The 7,681-nt window shown below is 42.0% G+C and overlaps 1 pseudogene; it reads left to right on the top strand.

The window, feature by feature from the left end:
- Window positions 1–4,067: 4,067 nt before the first annotated feature.
- LOC124961306 (zinc finger protein 606-like) lies at window positions 4,068–6,301 on the top strand (annotated as a pseudogene).
- Window positions 6,302–7,681: the final 1,380 nt, after the last annotated feature.

Raw genomic sequence — 7,681 nt, 5'->3', positions numbered from 1 at the left:
AGAAGAACTCCTCCCCAAAACTAGTCCCACTGTTCCTTTAGGTAGTGGGCCAACAACCAAAGTAGGTATTGGTTGTACTCCCATCTCTGGAGTTAATACTGCTCTGGTGGAGGCACAGAGGTCCAGTCCTGCACTTCCTCTTGTTTGTCTAATTGGGGAGTCAAGGGGTAATGGGTCCGAGGCATGGACTGGATAGCCCTGTATATTTGTGGGCCCCGAGGTTGGGGCTCTGATTCCCATTTTTTGAAGGTAAAGGGTTACCATCTTTGTCTCTAGTTGATTTACAGTCATTTGCCCAGTGCTTTCCTTTTTTACATCAGGGACATAGTTTTGGCACAGAACCTTGGGGGCAGTCCTTTTTCATGTGTCTAAATTGTTTACATTGATAACATTGTTGGCCTGGGTGGGAGCTGGTATTACCTCTAAGACCCTGTGCCGGCGCTGCAGCCATCACCTGTCCTTGAATAAAAGTCTCATTAATATCCCTACAAGCCTTTAAGTAGGCTCCAAGGTCTTTGTTTTTCCAAGGTCTTATTGCTTCTTTACACCATTTATTTGCTTGCTCATATGCAAGCTGTTTGACTAAAGGCATAGCCTGGTGCACATCTCCAAATATATGTCCTGCTGTTTGAATCAATCTGTCTACAAAATCAGCATAGGGTTCATTATGACCTTGAATAACTTTAGATAACTATCCTTGTAGATCACCAGCACCTGAAAGCATTTTCCAAGCTTTAGTGGCAGAAGCACTAATTTGTTGATACACACCGGGGTGGAAATTAATCTGATTACCTTGCCCTTCATATGGTCCTTGGCCTGTCAGCATGTTTAGATTCCATTGAGGATTGCCTGCAACTGCATTACATTGGGCAGTATCAGAGCATAACTCCTGGTTAGCCACCTTCCACAAGAGATATTGTCTCCCAGATAAACATGCCTTTGCTAAATTACCCCAGTCAGAGTAAGACTTTGACTTGCAACATTCTCTAATAAAGAAATGGTAAATGCAGCTCATACTCCATAGGACATAACTGCCTCTTTTAACTGTTTTACTAATTTTATATCTAATATTTGATGATATCTCTGATTGTTTTGATCTTCAAATACCGGGAATATTGGGAACACTGATCGAGATTCTACATCAGCCCACTGTCTGGGGGCCAACCCTGTGAAGCAAGTACATGCACCCCTACAACTTGGAAAAGAGTGGTGACCTGGATTATATGCCGGAGGGTGTGGCGCAGTAGGGGCTGAATGCCACTGAGAGAACTTCTTTTCTAGCTCTGTCTCAGATAGCTCCTGTTCTTCAGAGTCACATCCCTGTTCTGAGTCTGAACATCTACTTTCTCTTTCAGAAGCTCGACTTGATTGTTCTTCTTTTACAGTTTCTAATATCTTTTCCCCTTCTCTTAACTGTTCTTGAAATTTTGGTTTTTTGGAAGTCAGACAGAAATGAACTAATGTCCATATCACCACCACAACAACAAACAGAAACCAAACAAGAAAAGGTAACAAATAACACCTTACACATATTCATTTACTACAGGACATCCTTTGCTGTCTCTTAGAACAGCCTTCCATTATGTTCCCTCACTAGGGGAACCTTCCATTAAAACTTAGGGCCACCGGTTCCTTAAATAGGGAAACCTGCTAGTTGACTGCTAATTGACTGTGCTAGTGAAAAATTTTCTCCTTTATTACTTACCTGAGCGCTCACCATTCCCCTTATGGGCCACCACTTGCCGCTTGCCGCCCACCAGTGGGACAAACGACACGTACACTTCAGAAGATCATGAAGCAGGTTCTGCTTTATTCGGATAACACCCTCAATATATAAGCAGTCTCATGCATAAGCAATTGTAATCAGATATGTCCATCCAATTCTATTAAAGGTCAAGCGATCACAAGCTCAAGCATACATGTAAGATATATCTGTCCACTGATAAGCGGCTGAACTAATTATCATATAGCCAATGGTAAACACTTCCTGTTTTTCTCAAGGCGCATTCAGCACACCCTTTGACTCTCTGCCAGTCGCCATCTTGGATGCATGTGGCGTAACCCTGGGCCCCAGGTCTTGCCTGCCACACTTGCATAAAGACAAACATACAGATATATGGATAAGGATTAAGACTCAGAAATAAATCCTCACACTGATCATCAAATTATTTTTGACAAGAGTGCAAAGTCCATTTAATGAGGAAAGAAAATTCTTGTCTAAAAAATAGTGTTAGGAAAAACTGCATATCTATGTGAAAAAAAGGAAGAAAGAAAGAAATCAGATGCTTACCCTATTCTACATGCAAAAGTAGACTCAAAATGGATCAAATACCATAACATATAAGCTAAACTTATTAAAATCCTAGAGAAAGCACAGTAAAAAAGTTTCATGACATTGGATTTGGCAATGACTTCTTGTATATGCCTCTGCAGTAAGAACAATAAATTCCTTTCCTAAAACTGATCTACTACCAATATTCTGTGCATCAAAGGACACAACAGAGTGAAAAAGCAATTCATGGAATGTGAGAAAATATTTTAAAATTATATATTCGATAAAAGGTTATATCTAGACATTATGAAAAAGTTGACAACCAGAACAAAACCACCTGATCAAAAGTGGTCAAAGGACACGAATAGACATTTTTCAGAGAAATATATACAAATGGCCAACAAGCACATGAAAAGTTACTCAGTAGGTCATTAGGGAAATGCAAACCAAAACCACAATCACATAGCACTTCAAACTTATTAGGTTGGCTTCTATTAGTGAAACAGGATTTAACAAGTGTTGGTAGAGATGTGGAGAAACTAAAATCCTTGTAGTCTTGGAGAAAATATAAAATGGGCACTATACTAAGCAGAATAGTGGTTGTTCAAGCAAATTAAAGGCAGAACTACTGTATGATGCAGCAGTTCCACCCACAGAGCCATCCATACCTAAGAGAACTGGTGGAAGATTTCAGGACATATTTGTCTACCTGGGTTTGTAGCAGCATTAATCACAATAGCCACAGGGTTGTAAGCCACCCAAATGTCCCTGAGGGGTGGATGCTTAAATAAACTCTAATCTCTGCATCCCATGGCATATTATTATTCAGTCTTAAAAAGAAAGGAAATGTGGACACAGGCTACAACATGGATGAACCTTGAGAACACTGTACTCTTCACCAAGTCAGTCAAAGAAAACTGCAGTATGATTCCACTTATATCAGGTACCTGGATTATTTAAATTCATAGAGACAGAAAATAGAATGGTGGTCACCAGGGCCTATAGGAAATGGGGGATGAGATCATATTGTTTATGGGCTATGGAGTTTATGTTCCAGAAGAAGAAAAGAATGCTGAAGATTGGCTACACAACAATGTCAATAATCAATACTGAGCTGTACACTCAAATATGGTAAAGAGGTCAAATTTTTAGGATGTATATTTTGCAACAATTAAAACTGCATATGTTGGTCGGTGCCAGGGGAGTGGTGGCCATTGTCCGTGGTTACAGTGAGGCTTTTGCCCTGGGCCATGCAGGAGCCGCCACCAGAGGTCGGTGGACCAGAGAGTGGGGGCCTAGAGGTGGCACCTGCGGTAGAAGTCGGTATGTCTCCAGGGCGGGTCTTACGCCTGCCTTTCTGTGCCGTCTTCTGCTCCCTTGCTCTCATCCCTCAGCTCTGGAGGGTGCGATCTGTCCCTGCCACACAGGAGGACCGTGAGCCAGGTAAGGTGGGTCACTTGCAGGGTCCACCCAGAGGGCACTAGCAGCCCATTAACCAGGTGTACTGTGTCTCCCACATGTGTGGGAAGAGCCCGGGTGCCTGAGCGTGAGGTGGTGGGCAGACGTCAGATCGCCAGGGTGTGCCAATGACCCACTGTGCTTTGTTTGTGTTCTGAGTCTGGGGACAGAGGAGAAAGCTCCAGCACCAGCCTGCAGACTGGGCAGTCCAGTTCTGCCTCACAACCAGGCCTCTGACTCGGCAACTCCGGGGTGGGGGTGTCTTTCAGGCTGGGAAACAGAGGCTCTGGGGCAGGAGTTGCTCCTGGACAGGCATCTGGTTGATCCAGCCTCAGGGATGGCGGCCATCAACCCGTGGGCATCCTGGGGTGCCCTATGGGCCAGTCCTGGGGGATGGCAGTTGCTGACCCATGGGCCTTCTGGGCTATGTGTCCTCAGGACCCTGTGTAGCACATGGAGAGGAGCAACAGGAGGGGAGGAGGACTGCTGGGCACCCAGCAGACCAGGTCCAGTAACCAGTGACCTTCAAGGATGTGGCTGTGGACTTCACCCAAGAATGGGGTCAAATGGATTTTGTGCAGACTCTGTACAATGATGTGATGCTGGAGACCTATGGGCACCTACTATCTGTGCACAATCAGATCACCAAGTCCAAAGTCATCTCACTGTTGGAACAAGAAGAACCTTGGTAGGTGGAGCAGACATGTCCTGAGAGCACTTGTCCAGAGTGGATGAAAGGTGTGAAAACAATGAGTTGATCCAAACAGAGTGGTTTTGATGAAGAACAATCCCATGGCATGAAGTAGAAAAGATACATGGATGATCCTTGGGTCTCTAGGACCCAAGTTAGGAGTTTGGGGATGTAAAGGCTAATTAGAAATATGCCACACAAACCAGAGTACAGCTATGAGGCAAGAGGTCTTGATGCAAAACCAAATCCTATCTCAGAGAAGTTCTGAATTCTGTGAACTTGGGGAAGAGTACAGCCAGAATGTAAACTTTGTTCTATGTCAGAGTGTTTCTCAGAGCATTTCTATAAACCTGACATGCATGCTGAAAGCTGAAGATGTAACTCAGCCATAATGTTTGCAGATAAGATTACCTGTGAAAACAGTGATTATGACCAAGCTCTCTACCACATCTACCCTATTCGCCCTGTAAAAATGCAAACTGGGGATAATTTTTTCAAATGTATTAATGCAGTTAAATCTATCAATCACATAATACATTTTGGTGATCATAAAGGAATGCACACAGGAGAAAAACTGTATGAATATAATGAGTGCCATCTAATCTTTAATCAGAACCCATCATTAAATGAACATTTGAGATTTCATTTTGGAGAAAACTGTATGATTACAAAGAATATGAGAATATATTTTTCTTCTCTTTATTTTACTTCTCTGTCATCAAAAACTTGATGCTGTAGATACAATGAATGGGAGAAAGTCTTTGGGTATGACTTGTTCTTCACTCAACACACAAGCTCTTGGTTTGCAGAGAAGCCCTATGAGTACCACGAGAATGCTTACCTGATTCAGCACAAGAAAAATCATGCTGGAGAGAAGCTCTATGAATGTGACAAGTGTGGAAAAGCTTTCAGGAATCATTCTGCCCTTACTAAACATGAGCAAAGTCACTGAAGTAAAACCCTACAAATGTAGTAAGTGTGGAAAAGCCTCTAGTTGGATCTTGTTGTACATTAGAGAATTCACACAGGAGAAAAACCTTATTTATGTAAAGAGTGTGGGAAATCTTTCAACTGGAACTCCCATTTTATTGAGTATCAGAGAACTCATACTGGGGAGAAACCTTTTAAGTGTTATAAGGCTTTAAGGGATTACTCAGTCCTTAGTAAACACTAACAAACACACTCTGGAGCAAAACCACATAAATGCAAAGTTTGGAAAGTCCTTCAGCTGGAGCTCCATCTCATTGCACATCAGAGATCTCATATGGGGGAGAAACCCTATAACTTCTAGGAGTGTGGCAAAGAATTCAGAGAATGCTAAGCCCTCACTAAGCATGAAATCATTCATTCTAGAATTAAGTCCCATGAATGTAATGTGGAAAATCCTGCAGCCAAATGGTTCACCTTACTAAGCATCAAAGAACTCATACTGGAGAAAAACCCTATGATATGAGTGCAATAAATGTGAGAAATCTTTCAGTCCGAGCTGTCACCTGGTTGCTCATCAGATAATTTACAATGGTGAGAAACCCCATAAATGTAATCAGTATGAAAGTTCCTTTAACTGTAGCTCTCATTTTATTGCACACCAGAAAACTCACTATGGAGACAAACCATAGAGATGTAATGAATGTGAGAAAGCCTGCAATTTGAGCTCTTCCCTCATTGTGCATCTGAGAAACCATACTGGGAAGAAGTCCTACAAGTGTAAACACTGTGATATAGCTTTCGGTAAGAATTCCTCCCTCATTATCCATCAGAGAATGCACAGTGGAGAGAAGCACTTCATATGCAGCAAGTGTGGAAGAGCTTTCAGTGGTCACTCGACCTTGCTTCAACACCAGAGGAGTCACAGTGAGGAGAAATGGTCCTTGAATTAGTAAGAGAGTTTTCATTTCCTGCACATTTGATACTCATTGGAGAAAACCCTCTAAATACAATCAAGAGGGAAAGCTTCTCATTAAGAATTCAACAAGACCCCCCCCCTGTTTAATATTTGGTAGAGGATATCTTAGAAGAAATGGTGTGAATGAAAACATAGGGAAAGTGTGTCAGCAGTCATCAGCACTTTCAGCATTATAACATCACAAATAAGAAAGCTCTGGGCTCTGCACATAGCCCAACAGGAATCTCTACTTGAGGACATGATGGGGAATGAGGCACACTTTAGCAAGTTCTCTCACCCCTTTGTGATCAGTGGACTTTGTCAAGGGTGGCCTCATGCAGAGAATCATGTTATGACTGGAATGTGCTTGTCATTGATCTGAAACATTGGATGAAAATTCTTATGACAATATATTGTGCATAATTACAGAAATGCAGAAAGATTTTGCTACTATAAGAAGAGTGTTTAGGTGCCTTTAAGGGGTAGAATATGGGATATTAATCTGAATTTAAGAAAGGTAATAGTATAGTTTTGAGTGGGGTGTTTGCTGTTAGTCAAGATGAACTCTGCTGTAACAGCAAGATGAACCTCCTTAGATGAGATGAGCAAGTGAGGGTCAAAAGGGTGCTGCCTGGAAGGGTGAGACTGGTGTTGGGTCCAAATATGACACTCACCACGTGGTGTGCCAGTGTCCACAGGGCCTGTCCCTGCTCATGACTCCCTCGTTGAGTGGTAGTTTGTAATTTGTTTTAGGCAATCACTGTAAATTATAAATTTGGAGATGGCTTCAGTATACATAACATGAAGGAATTAAAAGGACATGTGTACTATCTACTGTAACATCTAAAAATTGTGTATATGGATAAGGACCTGTGAGATCCATGGAGAAATTAATCCAGCTAATTTAAAATGCTTTTGTTTTATTTTTCAAATACATATAGCCCTTACCATGTGCTGTTTTGTGTTAAATGTTTTTCAGATATTAACTTGTTCAATCCCATTGGGTATGTACTACTACTATCCCAGTTTTACAAGTGGGGAACTGTGGCAGAGATGTTGGGGAGTCCATCTCATAAGGAGTGGGACTGAGGTTTGTTCCAGTGTCTGTGTCCCTAACAACTGTGCTCTGCTATCTCTCTAGTGATACATTACCCTCCTGTTCCCCCTTTTGTTCAGTGTTCCTATAGTAGAGATTTGATAATAAAATCCAAGTAAATTCTAAAAAAAAAAAAAACTCTATATGGTATGTGTACATCTGATCATCTCCATCCTCTGCTCAGAACCCTCCTGTGGCTCTCATTCACTCACAGAGATAACCCAAGTCCTCATCAAGGCCATAGGTTTTGCATGAGTTGGACTCCTCTGTATCTCTGTC

This window comes from Sciurus carolinensis, chromosome 12 (assembly GCF_902686445.1).
Source record: "Sciurus carolinensis chromosome 12, mSciCar1.2, whole genome shotgun sequence".
Classification (NCBI taxonomy): Eukaryota; Metazoa; Chordata; class Mammalia; order Rodentia; family Sciuridae; genus Sciurus; species Sciurus carolinensis.
Note: the sequence above shows the minus strand (reverse complement) of the source record. Positions and strands in the feature narration are given on the sequence as shown.